Source organism: Nicotiana tomentosiformis, chromosome 1 (genome assembly GCF_000390325.3).
Source record: "Nicotiana tomentosiformis chromosome 1, ASM39032v3, whole genome shotgun sequence".
NCBI lineage: Eukaryota > Viridiplantae > Streptophyta > Magnoliopsida > Solanales > Solanaceae > Nicotiana > Nicotiana tomentosiformis.
The window spans coordinates 97,831,427-97,851,683 of record NC_090812.1 but is presented as its reverse complement, the minus strand read 5'-3'; the positions used below and the strand labels follow the sequence as shown (position 1 = coordinate 97,851,683).

Here is a 20,257-nt window from a genome sequence, read left to right as displayed (position 1 = left end):
CGTGTTTGAATTGAGAGTGTTGAGATCGTTTAGGAGTGATACACGCTAATTGATTTCTCTTTTCGTTATTAAACAACTATACTCCCTATTTAGGCGAATTCCCTGCCTGTATTTATGAATACAGCAGCGCAAACACAGCAAATATAGTCGGATAACAATGAAGTATTAGCTATAGGAAGTAAATACGTATATTGTAGCTATACGAAGTTAATAGCCACTTAACTATAGTAGTTTCTGAAAATTCCTCTTCATTAAATGGGTCATTACCCAACCCTCCCCAAAGTTCACTTGGGTTAAAATGCGCTGGATCAAGATGATCCAAATAATGGGTTGTAATCTAATCCGCCCAAATTGACCCAAATCAGTGCAATATTCTCAACTTTTAAACAAGCATATATAAAATATTCTCACATATATAACAATAATTTTATTTTTATTTTTCATAAATATCGTTCTCAAATGGTTTATAATGACGATTTTTTTCCCTTTTTTCATGTTGCTTCTTGTCTTATATTTTCGAATAAATGTCAATTCATGCCTAATAATTTTTTTCCTCAATTTAGATTAGAACTTTATCTAAAATTTCTTTATCTTATAATACAAACAAAGATCAGAACAATAAATAGTAATAAAATTAGAACTTCCCACCCACCCCCAACTCACCTTCCACCACCCAACCCCTACCCTACGCTCGAATCCCCCACCCCCACCCTAAATAAAAAAAATTATGATGTAGAAAAAATATTTTCTTTTATTTCAATAAAATGAGTATTTTCTTTTTATGATGTAGAAAAAGCATTTTCTTGCTTTTCAACAAAATAAGTACTTTCTTTTCATGATGTTGAAAAAGTATTTTCTTTTCACAAAATGAGCACTTTCTTTTCATGTTGTAGAAAAAATATCTTCTTTTATTTCAACAAAAAGAGTGTTGATACCCAATTTTTTCCATATATATATATATATACACTTTCAAAATAGTGCATATAAATCATCATTTTGATTTATAAACATACACAAGTATTTTTCATAATTTGTCATAATTTTTAAAGACTGTAAACCAATTTATTCCTGTATTTTATTATATAAATATCCAATAATTAACCTCCAAATTATTTTTATGGTGATTTAATCATATAAACTTATAATTTATACCAGAATGTGGTTTTAAATATTTTTTCAGTGCATTTCTTATAATTACATTTGCATTTTAGGGCTAATTGCACATTTTTGCAATAATAGCCCATATGCATGTATTATAATATTATTTATGCAGAAAATGACTTTTATATTTTATAATGTTAAGTAATTATTTTTAATTATTTTAGTGCACAAATGATATTTTTTCTATTTATTAATTACTTTTATTAATTATTTGATTATTAAATATTGGGTATTTAAAAGCTAGCCTAAAAACCCACTCATTTTCGGATCAATTGCTGGCCCAAACCTAACACCCTAGCCCACTAAATCTCAAGCCCAAACCAAACACCCCTTTACAAAACCTGGTGTACCTATTTTATACGACCCGCCCCATTTATCTTTAATCCTAGCCGTTGATCTCTCAAGATCAACGACCCCTGTTTACCCCCTCTCTTTAACTATCCAAACCCACCCAAACCCTAACCATTCTCACCACCCCGCCCTAAATCCTCTCTACTCTCTCTTCTTCTCTGAGAAACCCTAGCCGCCGCCTCTCAAAACCCTCCCCTAATCCCTCTTCTAATGGGATTTCCATCTTATCTCCTTATCATATTAGTATGTTTCCGCTATTGGTTGATTCTCCATGGTATTACCTAATACTTGCCTAAACATGGCAAGTACTACCACTCTGATTCTGTTCAATTGACTCCCATTTATTGAATCTGGACGATATTCCGTCTACACACGTTTATTCTATACCGTGTGAGTCCAATTTTGTTTATATTTTGTTGATTCTTACTTACCCTAAAACTAGAGTTTACAGATTTTCTTCAAAAATCGAACCAAAATTGGTTCAAACCCTTGATTTTGAGTATTATTCTGTCTATATTCGTCATTTGCTATTGTGAGTCCGATTATTTGTTTATATTCTGTTGATTTTCACTTTCCCTAAAAACTAGGGTTTACAGATCCCTTAAATTAATTTTTTGACTGATTTGCATGTTTATTTACCTTATTTGCTTTGGTGAAGATGTCAGCTACCTGGTCCTCTGTTTTGCAAAACTTCATATAGATGCTTCAATTGCTAACAATCACTACTGAAAAAATTAGGGCTTTACTCTGTATTCATTTATTCTCTTGTTTTTTGTTCTTGGCCGGCTGAAAGCCAAAGCCACCGAATTTTCTACTTTTCCAACCTTTCTTGGGTGTGAGCATTGCCCTGGGTTCTTTGAAACCCTTGGGAACTTGACGCATCTGGGATTCTGGGTAATATTATTATTCTTTTCTTGTTTGTTGAGCAATAACTGGTTAGCTTCTCAACCTTCGCAATGTTTATTCCATTATATTCTAATTAGCATATCTATGTTTTTTCTGAAATTGCATGACTTGATATAATCCCTTGACTCTCTTCATGTATGATTCTGCCTATAGCATGAACTTCTCTAGCATTGCCTCACGCCTAAACTGTTGGTTCTAAAAATGTCTTTGTATCTAACTTAGGCAATTTGGACAGTTTGAAGCATGTTTAGCTTAATGTGTTGACAATCTAAGTGTTTGCATTGGCTGTGTGACCTAATCCTATTTCCTGTCTGACTCTGAATTTCTTAGTGATTAATTTATGTTATTAGTATGTCCTGATCTATTAAAGCCTTCACTCTAGTTGTAATTTGTTCCTATGACTATGTTTGTCACTCAGTTTGTTCTCACTCTGCTCAATTCTGTACCCCTAGCAATTAAGTGGAACCTCTCAGACTAGTTTTGCCTAAATTATGATTTTGCTTGCCTCATTAGTATAAGTTGTAATGTTTAAGCCCTAGTATTTAGCATAACTTGATACTTAGGTTTGAACTTGTTGATTTAATGATAACTGTTTGTCTTGCTGGCCTAATGTCTCTTTGCTCATTAACTTTGTAATCCCAGAATTTTAAGACCTCTTGCCTCTTACAAATATACCCTGCCCCAATGTGTTATGTGATTACTTGCAGCATCAACTAGTTTCTTGAACTCATGCACCTCTGTGTTGATATGTCCATTATATGATCCTTTTGTAGTGTTTGACTCCAAAAAATATAAATGCACTTTTCTAAACCTTGTTACTTTGCTACTATTTTCATTGGTTGTTTCCCTGCTCTGAGTCTCTAATTCTTGGCCGGCTGAAAGCCAAGGCCTCCTAAAACCTCTCTATTAACCTCCCTAGTGTGAGCACTGCTCGGAGTCCACTTTGAGACCCTTGTGAACTCTGACACACTAGGGCCTAAGGTTCTGTGGCCACTTTGTCCCAATTGCTCAATTCAGCCTCCCTTTTCACCTACTAAATGAACCAATTAGTTTGTGTAAATGGTTGTTGATCAGTTGTGGTTACTGGGTTTTGGCTATTTTGTATAAATGAAGATTGTTTTCTGGGTTTGATTGGCTATGACTTCTGGGCTGTGGTGAAACCTGTATGGATATTTGAAGGCCTGGCCAGGCTGGGTTTACTTTAGGCCTGTCTTATGCCCACTATAGTGATTTTGTAACTTTGTAATTTGATTCATTCATTGGGCCTGTAATAATGCTGTAATAACAATTGGGGTGTTAGTAAAATTGAGAAAAATGGGTCTATTCTAATATCTGCATGAACGGGTAGAAATTCTACCTATATGTGTTTAATTTACTCAACATGTTCTGCTCCTATGTGTTGTTAGATAACCTGCCCATAGGACTTGTGTGTTTAATTCATTTAACATATTCTGCTCCTATGTGTTTTATTAGATACCATGCTTATAGGAAATAAAGTGTCAATGACCAATCTTTCAATTTACATAACTGCAACATATTCATTAGATACTATGACTATAGAGCTATGTTAGCTTATATTCTACAAAATCTGCATTTAGAAATCATGCCTATAGGGTTTTACTTGGTTAATTCGTTGTTATACTGCCCACCTAGGAGACATGCCTATAGGAGCTAAGTATAAAAAATCAATTTCAATCGTTAATCGTTAGAAATCCTGCCTATAGGGTAATACCACTCGCATTTAAGTGTTAATATTGAACTTTCAACACTGTTTCGTTTCCACTATTAGAAAGCATGCCTATAGGATCAAACTGAGTAATTCTGAATATCTTCCGTGGTTATCACTGCTAACTAATGCGTAAATCACCTAGATAATATGTCTATAAGTTTAATCGCTTATAACACGTAATTAGTAGGCAACTGTGTAGTCACTTAGAAATTGTATCTAAGGTAGAATCTTGCATCTAAAACTACCTACATACTCGAATCCCATGGTCATATAGAAACCATGTCTATAGGGCCTAATGGCTTTAATTTGCCTCAATCCTAAAATTGTCTAACACTTAATGTGAAAGTTTGTTCGCATGTATTTGTTGTCTAAGTGTGGAGGTTAACTTGAGCCCTTAATTGCCTTCACATGAAGTCCAACTTGTTTTGTATGTCTCCTAGTTTTATCATTTCTGAGCAGCCTAAGCTAAGTCTATAAACCATCCAAAATAGAGGTCCAAACGCCTCCTGAGCCATAGGTATGGGACGGGTAGTGCACGCATAGGGAACGGTTTAGAATCAACTAGTGCGCTTTAGGTAAAAACTTAAAGATAGTAATTGGGTAGCAGGAGATGATAGTCTGTACCCGCTGAATAATACGAGTAACACCCCACCTCGAGGGAGTTACGAAGTATTATTTATGTTGTACGGGGTGATCCTTTAGACTAAAAAACTTAGGATCCCCCATCTTGTCTTTAAACCAATTATCTGTGTTTACTCAAGGACTTTCTAATAATGATTTTTTTTTTCAAACTTCTTGTTTTCTCTCTGACTATTTGACTAATTCATATAATTCAAGTTCGGCCGGGACCCACAGTTGTGGACCTCGAACAGTGCCTAACACCTTCTCTTCGAGGTAATTTGATCCCTTACCCCGATCTTGGGTGACGCAAACTGGTTAAACCAGAGTTATTTGCAAATAGGTGCCCTAACGCACCTCAAACCCGTTAGGTGGCAACTCTCTCTTTTAACACCTCCCTTTAAAAGAGTTGTCACGTGTCAAAACCCGATTTCGCGAGAAAGAGAGGCACGACAAATAGCACTTTATTTTCATGTTGTAGAAAAATTACTTTCTTTCATTTTAATAAAATGAGTAGTTATTTACTGATGACATAGTTATGATTGACGAGACGTAGTGTGGTGTTAATGAGAGGCTGGAGGTTTGGAGGCAGACCCTAGAGTCTAAAGGTTTCAAGTTTAGCAGGACCAAGACGGAATATTTGGAGTGCAAGTTCAACAACGTTACCCAGGAAGCGAACATGTAGGTGAAGCTTGATACACAAGTTATCCCCAAGAGAGGTAGTTTCAAGTACCTTAGATCTATAATACAAGGTAAAAGGGAGATTGATGAGGATATTACGCACCGTATTGGAGCTGGATGGATGAACTAGAGGCTCGCTTCTTGTGTCTTGTGTGATAAAAATGTGCCGCTGAGACTTAAAGGTAAGTTCTATAAGGTTGTAGTTAGACCTACTATGTTGTATGGTGTAGAGTGTTGACCGGCTAAAAACACTCATGTACAAGGATGAGATGGTTCGGGCATGTTAAAAGGAGAAATATAGAAGCCCTGCGAGAGGTTAGCCTCAGTGGATATCAGGATGGGTAGAGGTAGGCCTAAGAAGTCTTTGGACGAGGTTATTAGGCGGGACATGGTGCAACTGGAGTTAACTGAGGACATGGCCCTAGATAGGAGGGTGTGGAGGTCGAGGATTAGGGTAGAAGGCTAGTAGGTAGTCGAGTGTATCTCTTTGTCTTTCCCAGTTCGCTAGCATTAGTATTAGTATGATATTCTTTTATTCATATATTGTTATTATTACCTAGAATTTAACTGATTTCTTGGCTTCTGTATTTTTATCTTGTTGTTATTCTTTCTTGTTGTCGTTACTTTTGTCATCCGTTCTACAGCCGAGAGTTTATCGAAAATAACCTATTTGTCCTTCTAGGGTAGGGATAAGGCTACGTATATCTCACCCTCCCCAGACCTCAATTGTGAAAAATACTGGGGTTGTTGTTGTTGTTGTTGTTGTTGAATTTTAATAAAATGAGTAATTTCTTTTCATGTTGTAGAAAGAGTACTTTTGTTTTGTTTCAATAAGAAAAGGACTATCTTCTTTTCAGTTATGAAGTTCAATAACAATGTTCTTGTGTGAAAAAGTAAAGCAACACATTAGTTTCTTTGAGTTTGTGTGAATTTTTAAAAGAATAATTAAATTTCTAAAAAAAATTGAGTCATGCAAAACGTTAGTGTCACTCATAATTGTATAGGATTGGTATTGACACATCCAGTGGCGGATCTTGGATTCCGAACAAGGGTGTTCAATATTATAAAGAAGTGAACAGTAAAAATTTCATCGACAGGGTTCATCGAAATTTGTTGAATCCAAACGTAATGTCAAACAGGTGCATAAAAAATAAATCTAAATAGGAACTAAACTATCGTTGAAACCCATGCTAACGATATGTTGAAAACGCACACGTACTAGCGATTTATATTTTATTTTATTTTATTTGGATAGTAAGAGATTGGGGGGATTTTTTCCTTCCTATACAATATTAATCATTGTAACATATGCAGCATAAGGGAATAAATTATCAGCAATTATCACCAAAGATCGAGTCAAAAGTATCTCAATTCTAAAAAAAACCAGCAATTATATTTCATAAGTTTATCAAAGCAAATGCAGTAGAAAACTCAATAATTTACATTATTAAAGTCTACAGATTCAAGAATCAAAAAATAACAAACAAGAGTCATTAACCAAAATTAAGAATAACCAATAAAACACTAATAAAATTCTGAAAAAGTTAGAAAGAACAAGAAATTTACCTAGGATGCCAATGCTATGACAGAAGAATAGCAAGCAGCAGCAGCAAGGTAGAGAGATTGAAGAGAGAGAGGGTGTGGAGTGAGCCAGTGAGGCAACGAAGAGAGAGAGATTTAAGGATTTTAACCCAAAGTCAGTCACGTATTTTGGGGGAAAAAACATATTAAAAGAGACGAAACGAAACAATATCGTTTCGTTTAAAATTATAAAAAGAACGTCTGAGCTTTAAAAGGAATTAGATTGCAGTTGACGGGAATCGAATCTGCGACCTTCTACAAAATCTGAACACCCTTGACCACTAAGCCAAAGTTTTGGCTTGTGTCAAGGGGGTTCAACATATTATATCTATACGTAAAAAATAAAATTACCCCTATATACACAGTGTAATTTTTCAACTCCGCCCCCTAAATCCGCCCCACGACACATCTAGCCACTCGAACAATTTATAACATGAGAGGAGTCCTCTGCCATTCCAAACTTTGCAGATAGATCATTTTTTACAAGAATGAATTCTCTCATTCTTCATGACATATTGGAGGCTAAGGTCTATGTTCTTTTTCGTGTATTTTTTCGGGTGATATTATAGACAGGTAGGGTTGATGCGTAAGCCCCACCACCACGAGTCATTATAGCTCGGGTGATGATGGATTTAATAAAAGAAAATCTTAAGTATATATTGAATTCTTTTAACTTAAAGTCAACTTTCTTAATTTTTCAAATAAATGGAGAATAGGACTTGCAGGGACTACAATGTGTTTGAGCAATAGATGCATCTTTTTATGAAAAAACAATTGTTCAACCGTTCAATAAATGTTTATTTTTAGTTTGTCAATATTGAACAAACCCGTACATAGACAAAATATGTTGAAACTTAAAATTTAAGCACTACTTCAAATGAGTGAACGAACGATCTAATTGAAGATTGAAAATCATATTTGACCTTAATTTTTTAAATAGGACAATAAAGTGAGTCGTAAAATTCAATTCTTGTTCAAATAGAAACACCATAGATAGAATATGTTAAACTTCTGAGAAACTTAAGTTTTCATTATCAGCCATTTTCACAAAAAGTATGGCTTTAGTTTCTTTACGGTCCCCATCCCAGTGCCCTCTTTAGAGGAAACAAGACAAGAAAGAAAACGAGAGAAAAAGAAAAAAGAAAAAAAAACACAGTTGGTAGGCCAATTAAGAGCCTAGAACTATGTTTTTTTTTCTCATACAAATTAAAGCCATATAGCTTTGGCATTGATGAGCATTTCCTTAAGAGAGCCATCAACATGAAGGGAAATAACATCCTTAGCTGAACCAACCAACTGTCCACCAATGAAAATAGCAGGAACACATGGATTACAACCTAAGCTTCTCAAAGCCAGTGCCATTTCAATTCCTCTTGAATCTTGGTCCAGTTCATGAACTGCTGGGCTTGCTCCAATTTCATAGAATAGTGCTTTTATGCTATGACATATGCATCATGAACTCTTTGTAAATATTACTGTTGCGCTCTTTGATACCAACTCTCTAATCTTATCCATTAGTATCGCAAGTCTTAAGATGAGCTCAACAAGAACATAAAGAAAAATCTCGTTGTTTACCCGAAAAATCGGATAGAGTTGAATTTGTGTGTAGTTCTAAGGGTATGTGGTATAACTTGATACAAATCGTAAAGAGAAATAAAAATATCCAATCTTGACCATAAAGAATGGAAGATAAACACAGTTGAGAGGAGGAAAAAGAATGAACAAAATAAGATGAAGTAATAGAACTCGAAAAAAGGTTAATCTTTCAATATGAGAAAATAGTACTCTTGTTACAATGTGTGAATGTCTTGATCTCCTTACAGAAACAACAGTCATTCCTTTTATAGTGGAGAGATCCTACTTTAGATATAATAAAAAATACATAGTGGGGAACCCATGATGAATTAGTTTTTCCCTAATTCCCGCCAGGATTCTCTCCCCTAGTGTAGTTGCAACGACTCTTGTCTGTGAGCTCGTTATTGACTCGAGCTCTCGATCTTGACTCGAGCTCGACTCTGACTCGGAGTCCGATGTTGATTCGGGATCAGTGCCGGCCGGTTCATGAATCTTAAGCTCGATAATTTTGCTTCGCCTCATGGTTCGATTTGGGTTCGAACTCGGTAATGATATCGAGCTTGACATTAATCGGTCCAAGAACTCGAAGCTTGATGACCTGACTTCGGACCTCAGCCTGATATTACGAAGACGCTCTTCGATCAAAGTATTACTATCTCGACCAGTTCGTACGACGGACTAATCGATTTTGGTCGTATACAGATAGTCCTCTCGTTTCTCGAGAAGGATGTAACGAGAAATGACCTGATTTTCCAACAGTACAATTAGATATATGCAGACGTTTGCATCGAGTCCGATCGTGACATACGTGATAGCTGTCCCGTCGGTTCAGTTTACCGAGGCATTTAATGCGTGTCAGACGATGTCGGCCATTATCGATATCGAACCGCCACTGTTCAGCCTATAAATAGCCCGCTTCTTCATTGAATCAAACTTTACTTTTTGCTCTAATCAAACCTCTAAATCTTCTCACTCTTTTCGTTTCTTTTCGTCTCTTTTCGCCGTATGCAGAGCCATCTTCATCAGCATTGAAACTGCCACCCTTTCATCTTCCTTTGCTCCTCTTTACTTACACAAATGGCGAAAACCTCAAAGACCGTTCCGCAGAAGGAGAAATCTTCTTGCTCCTCTTCCCGGCCGTCCGGAGGCAAGGTGCCGGCGGAGCTGCTTCCCCACGAATAAGTTCCCGGCCTGTGTACTCGAAAGTCCGATTTCAAGGTCGAAAACCCTTAATCGATCCCGGGCCAGTGTGAGCATGTGTCGATGTACATGTGCTCGATAACACAGGGCTATCTCAAGACCGTAAGGAGGGACTACAACTGGGGTCCCGAGCTCGTGCTGCAAATACCTTCTCCCGAAGAGAGCATCACCGCTTATGTGGAGGGGATTTTAGGTATTTACACTTACCTCTTCACATTGGGTCCCCTCGACCTAGTGATTATTGATCTTTGTAAAAGATATCAGGTCACTCTTGGCTAAATTCACCCTTCTCTATGGCGCATAGTAATCATATTGCGCTTCTTCTCTAGCAAGGCCGAGGGGCTAGAGTTTACTCTAAATCACCTCATGTGGTTGTATCGGCCTCGAATCTATCGGGGACTAATCAGGCTCCAACGCCGGGCAACGAAGGATCGGGGTTGGATGAGCCGTTTTGTACGGGTGAGGACCCGTGACATTATCCCGGAAAAGAAGATGTCGTTTCCTGAGGAGTGGAACTTCAACCGTAAGTGATCTTTTAAACTCTGTTCTTCGTACCTTTCTTCGACTCCGCCTGATATCCTCTTTCGATATGCAATTTTTCCTTGGATGCCTCAAGTGGTATCTGACCTCGAAGATTGGGTTCGGAAGTTATCCTCGACTTCCTCTTATGCCGAACGCGCATGGCGTGATTTGGGAAAAGGCAGATGGGAGGCCAAGAATCATGGTAAGGGCCTCCTTTTTCATGTTTTTGAGACATTTTTTTATACGTCATTCGTTACTAATTTTCTCTCATGCAGTCCTGACCAAGGATGCCATTTTGAGGCCTTCAAGTGGCGAGGAAGAAAACAAGTCCCCGATTCCGAAAATGAGGGAAGATAAGAAGAGGAAAATTATCTCGCAGTCCGAGGACCCCAAGTCCAAAACTCGAAGGGTGAAGAGAAAAGTAATCGCTCTCACGATGAACTCAGTCCAACGACTGAGAGTCGAAGAAGAGGAAAAGGAGGAAAATGCCTCGGCACTGGTGGTCCGATCTGGGAAAGTCGTCGAGGTCGCCAAACCTTCTGAGCCGACGGCAGCTGCTAAAATCAAGCCTCGTGTCGAGAAGGCATAATCGGGTCAGGATCCCGAATTACCTGAGGTCGATACCGTCTCTTGGCTATCTACGGCTACACCGGACGGGGCCGGTTCTGATACCCTGAAGATCGATCAGAGTATCCCAAGCGACTTGCTCGGGACCATGACAACAGGTCACTTGTCTTCTCTTCCCAACTTTTCTGAGGAGGCGTTGAGGGAAGCTCGAGAGTTGAAGACCCCTGATATGGGCGGAGGCTCTAGTGTAGGGGATCCTTTTCGGGATTGCTTTACTGGAGTCAATGATGCCTCTGATACTAGTGATGCTTCTATTCTTCTAGAAGACGCCAATCGTCTCATATCTCAGGTAATAATATGTTTTACTTTACTTTGTTTCTTTTATTCTCTTCTAAATCTGACTTGCATTTTACCTTTTTGTGTAAGCCCTTGCCAAGTTTCGAGCTGATCTCAGCCAGTGTGAGGCCGAGCTCCAAAAGCTCTCGGGGGAGAGGAACGCTCTGAAGCTTCTTTGTGGCCAAAAGGACGAGACTATAAAGGACCTTCAGGCGGATTTGGCCAAGGATTGTAAGGAAGAGGCCGAGCTAGATAAACAGGTGAGCATCCTTTTGATAGAGTACAGACTCGACCCAACTGTAGAGGTTAATACTTCGTTATCTCAGCTGCAACAACAGGTTGAAAAGATCGGGTTGCTTCGAGGAGAAGTCGATCAGGTCAAGGCCGAGTGTGATCGGTGGAAGGAGACTATGGACCGCCTGGATGCAAAAAAAGAAGCTACCTTGGCCAAGCTATTATCGGCCGAGGTTCAATTTCGGGGCATCAAATAGAAAAGTTCGGCCCAAGACAAGAGGATCAAGGAGCTCGAAACCGGGCTTGCTAAGGCCGAGGTGGAGATCGAGAAAACAAAAGTCATGGTGGACAAGTCCATTGCTATGTGCCGGGCTAATATTGAGGCTGCACAAATACAGCTAAGGGAGGCTTATGACCGAGAGCAATGGGTCATAGACTCGGCAAAGTGCCAATCCCGGAGGGAAACCCTCGAGAAAATCCATACTCGAGGTTTTGACCTCTCCGAGGAGATAGCCCGAGCCAAGGTGCTTGAGGCCGAGTCCAGGCAACTTACCTCCTTGGATGATGAAAATGATGATGAAGATCGCAGTCGAGGTGGATCTGATGAGGGGCCTGAAGGAGAAGTTGCTCCAGAAGAAGAGGTCGAAACCAGTCATAGTTAGGACTTAGTTTCCCTTTTTTGCAAGGCCTTGATCGGTCTCTTGTACATAACCTTTTTATCAATATATATATATAGAAAGAAACTTCTTTTGCCTTGTGAAATTTTTGTTGTTGCATCCTCTATAATCGAGCGAATACTAGTTCAAACTTAGAACAAAACCCTTAGGTTTTTTAGACACGCAAGGGTGAGTCCCCAAATAATATGCTCGAGATTTCAGATAGCTTAATCGACGTCATGACTGCACTGTTTTTATAACTAAGTTCGAGTATGTTTTGAACTTTAGAATAGAATAAACCCTTAGGTTTTAATCAAATAATGGGAAATTTTTGAATCTTGTAGTAACATACCCCTTAAGGTTTTATGACGGATCCTTGAACTCGGAATAGTGGAACCCTTTAGGTCTGAGTTGAGTGAGAACAAAGTCTCGAACTTAAAGTGTTGGTCCTTAGGCTTAATAGTTGAGTTGTTTGCTCGAACTTAAAGTGTTGTAGCCCATAGGCTTTATGATCGAGTGAGCGATTTTTCGAACTAGAAGTAAGATAACCCTTAGGCTTAATAGTCGAGTGAGTGACTACTCGAACTCGAACTCGAAGTAAGATAGCCCTTAGGCTTAATAGTCGAGTGAGTGACTGCTAGAACCCGAACTCAAAGTAAGACATCCCTTTGGCTTAATAGTCGAGTGAGTGATTACTCGCACTCAAACTCGAAGTATTGTAGCTCGTAGGATTTTGTGGTCGAGTGATTGCTCGAGCTCGAAGTAAGATAGCCCTTAGGCTTAATAATCGAGTGAGTGATTTCTCGAAATCTAAGTAAGATAGCCCTTAGTCTTAATAGTCGAGTGAGTCATTAGTCGAACTCGAAGTATTGATGCCCGTAGGCTTAATAGTCGAGTGAGTGACTGCTCAAACTCGAACTCGAACTCGAAGTAAGATAGCCCTTAGGCTTAATAGTCGAGTGAGTGATTGCTCGAACTCGAACTCGAACTCGAGGTAAGATAGCCCTTAGGCTTAATATCGAGTGAGTGCTCGAACTCGAGGTCGAGGTAAGATAGCCCTTAGGCTTAATAGTCGAGTGAGTGATTGCTCGAACTCGAACTTGATGTTTTGTAGCCCGTAGGCTTTTATGGTGTAAGTTTTTCAAAACTCCTTCGGTAGTGGTCGGCCCTTAAGCCTATTTGAATCATGAAGCAGAATGAGATTTTCAAAATATGAGATATCGGTAAAGAAGTCATTATACATGTGTTCGTATTTTGTGACAGGGCTTGAGCAAAACTATGCAGGCATGGTTCATTTTGACCATTTGGCCCTTACATCTTTCCCTATCGAGACCCTGTTTGACATGAATTCATATCCCTGTTTGACATGAATTTGATATGAAATAAGTCTCTTGTATTGAACTCGATTTATTCGAGGTTGATTGTAAAGAAGCCTTGGATACTATTGAATTGTCCTCAGGTAGCAATAGTTGTTGCCTCGTTAAAAACCTCACCGGAAAAACCCGGTTGGGATAAAAACCGATCTAAGGAAAAAAGAGTGCATCGCATACTTTAAAACCCGAGGTCTCGACGTCTTTAGTCGAACTCCTGCAATGAGTTAGCGTCGAATATATATATAAACAAAAAAAGGGAGAAAATTATACCTTAACAATAATATCGTTTGAGAAGTGATATGTTCCAGTTGTTCGGTAATGGTTCGCCATCCGTCGCTCTGAGTTAATAAGACTCTTTTCCGATATATTGAGGACTTAATAGGGTCCTTCCCAATTCTGGTAGAGCTTTCCTTCATTAGGATCTCGAGTGTTAATGGTGACCTTCCTTAGGACTAAGTTTCCGGCCCTGAATTGGCATAAGTTAATTCTTCTATTGTAGTACCTTTCGATTTATTGCTTTTGTTCAGCCATTCGAACAAGTGTCGCTTCACGTTTTTCATCTAATAACTCGAGGCTATTATTCATAGCCACGTGGTTTGATTCCTCCGATGTATGTCAAAACCTTGCGCTGGGTTCTCCGACTTCGATTGAAATTAAGGCTTCGGAGCCATACACTAAGGAAAACAAAGTTGCCCCCGCACTGGACTTCAATGTTGTTCGATATGCCCAAAGGACTTCGGGCAGAATTTCTCTCCATTTCCCTTTAGCTTCATTCAGCCTTTTGTTTAGGCTTAGAATCATAGTCTTGTTCGTCGATTCAGCCTGTCCGTTCCCACTAGGTTGATACGGTGTTGATAATATCCTTTTTATTTTATGGTCTTCGAGAAATTTTGTCACTTTACTGCCGATAAATTGCTTACCATTGTCGTATACTATTTCTGCGGGTATCCCAAATCGACATACGATGTGATCCCAGATAAAATCTATAACCTCTTTTTCTCTCACTTTCTCGAACGTCTGTACTTCAACCCATTTAGAGAAATAGTCAGTCATAAACAAAATGAACTTAGCTTTACCTGTGGCCGATGGTAGAGGGCCGACGATATTCATCCCCCATTTCATGAATGGTCATGGGGATAAGACTGAATGAAGTTTCTCTCCGGGCTGATAGATCATCAGTGCAAACCTTTGACATTTATCACATTTTCGAACAAACTCCTTAGTGTCCTTTTCCATGCTATCCCAGTAGTATCCTGCCCTAATGATTTTTTGAATCAGTGGTTCGGCGCCAGAGTGGTTCCCACAAGTGCCTTCATGGACCTCTTATAAAACATAATTGGTGTCTCCTGTTCCTAAGCATACTGCCAATGGTCCATCGAACGTCCTTCTGTATAATGTTCCATCTTCAGCCAACGTGAATGGAGCAGCTTTGGTTCGTAGGGCCCTCGATTCTTTAGGGTTTGATCGGAGTTTTCCGTTCTTCAAGTATTCAATATACTTATTCCTCTAATCCCAGGTTAAGCTTGTAGAATTTATCTCGACATGACCTTCCTCGATTACGGATCTCGAAAATTGAACGACAGTCCCCGGGTCGATCTCATCTTCCTCGATCGATGATCCCAAATTTGCGAGTGCATCGACCTCACTGTTTTGTTGTCGGGGCACATGTTGTAAAGTCCATTCCTTAAAACGGTGCAAAGTTACCTGTAGTTTGTCCAAATACCTTTGCATTCTATCCTCTCGAACATCGAAGCTTTTGTTTACTTGGTTCACCACTAGTAAAGAGTCACATTTGGCTTCAATGAATTATTGCTCCCAAGCTTTTAGCTAGCTCGAGACCTGCAATCATGGACTCGTGCTCGGACTCATTGTTAGTCAACCTAGAAGTTTTGATAGATTGCCTAATAGTGCCACTTGTGGATGGTTTCAAAATGATGCCAAGTCCGGACCCCTTTACATTCGAAGCGCCATCTGTGAAGAGGGTCCAAACCCCCGATGATGTACCTGATTTTAACAAGAGTTCTTTTTCAACTTCGGGTACGAGGGTTGCCGTGAAATCGGACATGAAGTCCGCTAAAATTTGAGATTTGATGGCCGTACGGGGTTGATATTCGATATCGTACCCAATGATTTCTACAGCCCATTTGGCCAATCGGCCCGATAATTCGGGCTTGTGCAAAATATTACGAAGTGGGTAAGTGGTTAACATGCATATGGGGTGACATTGAAAGTATGCTCTTAACTTTCTAGAGGCGCTTATCAGTGCAAGTGCCAATTTCTCTAAGTGTGGATATCTAGTTTCTGCTTCTCCTAAGGTTCGACTTACATAATAAACAGGAAATTGCGTACCTTGCTCTTCTCGAACTAGTACGCCACTTACCGCGATTTCCGATACCGCCAAGTATAAGTAAAGTTTCTCATCTGCTTTCGGTGTGTGAAGTAGCGGTGTGCTTGACAAGTATCGCGTCAATTATTCTAATGCTTGTTGGCATTCCGGGGTTCAGGCAAAATCGTTCTTCTTTTTGAGTAGAGAGAAGAATCTGTGGCTTCGATCCGACGACCTCGAAATGAATCGGCCTAAGGTGGCTATCCATCCGATTAGCTTCTGCACGGATTTTACTCTATCCACGACAGTGATGTCTTCGATGGCCTTGATTTTATCGAGGTTGATCTCGATTCCCCGATTCGATACCATAAAGCCAAGGAACTTACCCGAACTAACCCCGAAAGCACATTTATCGGGGTTGAGCTTCATGTTGTATTTCCTTAAAATTTCGAACGTCTCCTGCAAATGAGTCAAATGGTCCTCTGCGTGCAGGGACTTAACTAGCAGTCATCAATATGAACTTCCATTGACTTACCTATTTGTTTTTTGAACATTTTATTTACTAGGCATTGGTAAGTAGCTCCTGTATTTTTTAGCTCGAAGTTTATTACGTTATAACAATATGTTCCACACTTTGTGATAAATGAAGTCTTCGCTCGGTCCTCCGGGTTCATTTGAATTTGTTTGTACCCGAAATAGGCATCGAGAAAAGTAAGGATCTCGTGGCCGGCCATAGCATCGATCATGCGATCGATGTTAGGTAGTGGAAAAGAATCTTTGGGGCACGCCTTGTTTAAATCTTTATAATCTACACACATTCTAAGTTTGTTCCATTTTTAGGGACTACAACTACATTGGCTAACCATTCGGGATATTTTACTTCCCGAATCAACCCTATTTTGAGAAGTTTAGTTACCTCGTCCTTTACGAATAAGTGTTTTACCTCGGACCGAGGTCTTCTTTATTGTTTCACCGGTTTGAACCTAGGGTCCAGGCTCAGCCGGTGCGTTGTTATAGATGGTGGGATCTCTGTCATATCTAAATGGGACCAAGTAAAACAATCTATATTATCGATAAGAAGATGAATAAGTTTTTTCCTGAGTTCGAGGGTCAATCTCGTTCCCAGGTATACCTTTCTCTCGGGCGGATACTCGATCAATATAACCTTTTCCAGCTCTTCGACCGTTGATTTGGTGGCGTCAGAATCTTCTGGGATGATAAAAGTTCGAGGGGTCAGAAAATTCTCCTCCTCTTCTTTTATTTCCTGCTTCCTTGATTCGGTCGATGCTGGCGGTTGTGATTTCTATTTAACTTCTCGTTTACCTTTGTTGCTTGACCTTTTCGAGGTTGATAGTGTCGATATCGGTGTTACCTCATTGACCGTAAATATTTCCTTCGCAGCATGCTGCTCCCTGTACAATATTTTTACACTGCCCGATGTTGGGAATTGCATTACTTGGTGGAGAGTCAAAGGTACTGTCCTCATATTGTGGATCCAAGGCCTTCCGAGTAGGGCATTATACCTCATGTCGCACTTGATTATGTGGAACTTGGTATTTTGGATGGTCCCATCCATTACTGGTAAAATAATCTCCCCTTTAGTTGTTTCACTAGCCATATTGAAGTCATTTAAGACCCGAGCTGCGGGCACAACTTTATTTTGTAGACCGAGTTGCTCCACGACCCTCTATCAAATGATATTCGTAGAGCTACCCGGATCCACTAAAATACGCTTAACTTGAACTTTACTTAATAAAATAGAAATTACCAGAGCGTCATTGTGTGGCTGAGAGATGCCTCCGGCTTCTTCGTTGTTGAATGATAACATGTCTTTGGGCACATAATCTTGGGTTCATTTTTCTCCAGTGATCGGTATCTTTGTGCATTTGAGTATGGGTCCTTGTGGAATGTCGACCCCACCGACGATCATGTGAATGATATGTTGAGGTTCCTCCTGTTTATTTTTTGTGTTGGCGTCTCTCTCTCTGAAATGGTTCTTGGCTCGCTCGCTGAGGAACTCTCGAAGGTGGCCCTCATTGAATAGACGGGCTACCTCTTCCCTTAATTGTCTGCAATCCTCGGTCTTGTGACCATGTGTGCTATGATATTTGCACATTGAATTTGGGTTTCTTTGGGAAGGATCGGTTTGCATGAGTCTAGGCCACCTTGTATCTTTGATCCTTCTGATTGTCGATACAATGCCCGATGCATCGATGCAAAAGTTGTATTCTGATAATCGAGGTGCCTCTATAGGATCGACATATTTGTCAAAACCACTTTTGCTCATAAGTCCCCGAGAATTCTGTCCTCGAACACTTCTTCGATTGTTCCGGTCGGAATTGCGTCCTGAACCATCGTTCCTTCGATTTGTGGTGTATAGTTGATATTGGTCTCTATTTGACCTTGTCTCTCTGTCGATGTCCCTCTGGTTTTTAATAACCATACTGATCCGGAAGAAGCTCCTAATTAGTCATCTTCGACCCTAATTTTTAACTGATATCGATTGTGCACATCTGCCCAAGTTATAGCTCGATATTCGATCAAATTTTGTTTTAGGCTATGTGATGCTATCGAACTTCTCTCGTTCAACCCTTGGGTGAAAGCTTGAACGGCCCAATCATTTGTGACCGGTGGCAATTCCATGTATTCCATTTGAAATCGGGACACGAACTCCCTCAGCATTTCATTATCCCTTTGTTTTACTTTGAAAAGTTCGGATTTCCTTGTTGCGACTTTTATGGCACCGGCGTGTGCCTTTACGAAAGAATCTGCTAGCATGGCAAATGAGTCGATGGAATTCGGTGTCAGGTTGTGATACCAAATCATTGCTCCCTTCGAGAGGGTCTCTCCGAATTTTTTCAACAACACAGATTCAATTGCATCATCTTCTAAATCATCACCTTTGATGGCACACATGTATGAGGTGGCGTGTTTGTTGGGGTCGGTCGTTCTGTTATATTTGGGAATTTCGGGCATACGGAATTTTTTAGGGATTGGTTTTGGGGCTGCACTCGAGGGAAAAAGCTTTTGCATGAATTTTTTGGAATCCAACCCTTTTATCATTGGTGGTGCCCCGGGGATCTGATCGACCCTGGAGTTATACGTTTCTAATTTTTTATCGTTTGCTTCGATCCGTTTTGTGAGCTCCTCGAGTATCTTAGCAATTTCGGGAGTAGTCCCCGATTCTTGCTCATTTGACCTTACTATGGCCGGCTCCGTTCTGTGCATAATTTCTCGAGGTGGACTGGGCTCCGGCCTGCTCGATACCTGGGTTTGGCTCTGTAACTGATCTATCCCTACATGTTGGGCTTGCTGCATTTCAAAAATGATACGCAAGCTGACTCCGTTTTCCTCAACGTTATGGGTGTCTCGAGCTGCAGATCGAGTACCATCATGAATACTATTTTCGGGTTCAGAACGTTGGTTTTCCTCAAGGGCCATATGCGAATTGACGTCTAGTGGTACTTCGACTCGAGCTTCAGGTACGTCGACTCAAGCTTTAACGGCATCGACAAGCGGCCTTCCGGCCCTGGAAGTTAAATTATTGGTTTCATCTTGAAGGCCGGCTTCGTTGTTGATTGGTAAAGCCATTAATCGAGGGTTTGCCATTGCTAATCCGAAGTCAAAGACACTTTCAAAAGACAAGCATAAAATAGTGTGTGTTTTAGATTTGGATCAAATAACCACTGTTATCCTTAGCCCCACGGTGGGCGCCAAACTGTTTACCCGAAAAATCGGATAGAGTTGAATTTGTGTGTAGTTCTAAGGGTATGTGGTATAACTTGATACAAATCGTAAAGAGAAATGGAAATATCCAATCTTGACCAAAAAGAATGAAAGATAAACACAGTTGAAAGGAGGAAAAAGAATGAACAAAATAAGATGAAGTAATGGAACTCAAAAAAAGGTTAATCTTTCAATATGAGAAAATAGTACTCTTGTTACGATGTGTGAATGTCTTGATCCCCTTACATAAACAACAGTCATTCCTTTTATAGTGGAGGGATCCTACTTTAGATATAATAAAAAATACATAGTGGGGAACCCATGATGAATTAGCTTTTCCCTAATTCCCTCCAGGATTCTCTCTCCTAGTGTGGTTGCAACGGCTCTTGTCTGTGAGCTCGATATTGACTCGAGCTCTCGATCTTGACTCAAGCTCGACTCTGACTCGGAGTCCGGTGTTGATTTGGGGTCGGTGCCGGCCGGTTCATGAATCTTAAGCTCGATAATTTCGCTTCGCCTCATGGTTCGATTTGGGCTCGAACTCGGTAATGATATCGAGCTTGATATTGATCGGTCCTAGAACTCGAAGCTTGATGACCTAACTTCGGATCTCAACCTGATATTACGAAGATACTCTTCGATCAAAGTATTACTATCTCGACCAGTTCGTACGACGGACTAATCAGTTTTGGCTGTATACACTCGTGTAGAACAT

General features: G+C 39.9%; 1 pseudogene; it reads right to left on the bottom strand.

Annotated features, from left to right (window-relative positions):
* Nucleotides 1–8,166: 8,166 nt before the first annotated feature.
* LOC104101146 (glutaredoxin-C11-like) lies at nt 8,167–8,542 on the bottom strand (annotated as a pseudogene).
* Between the last annotated feature and the right edge of the window lie 11,715 nt (nt 8,543–20,257).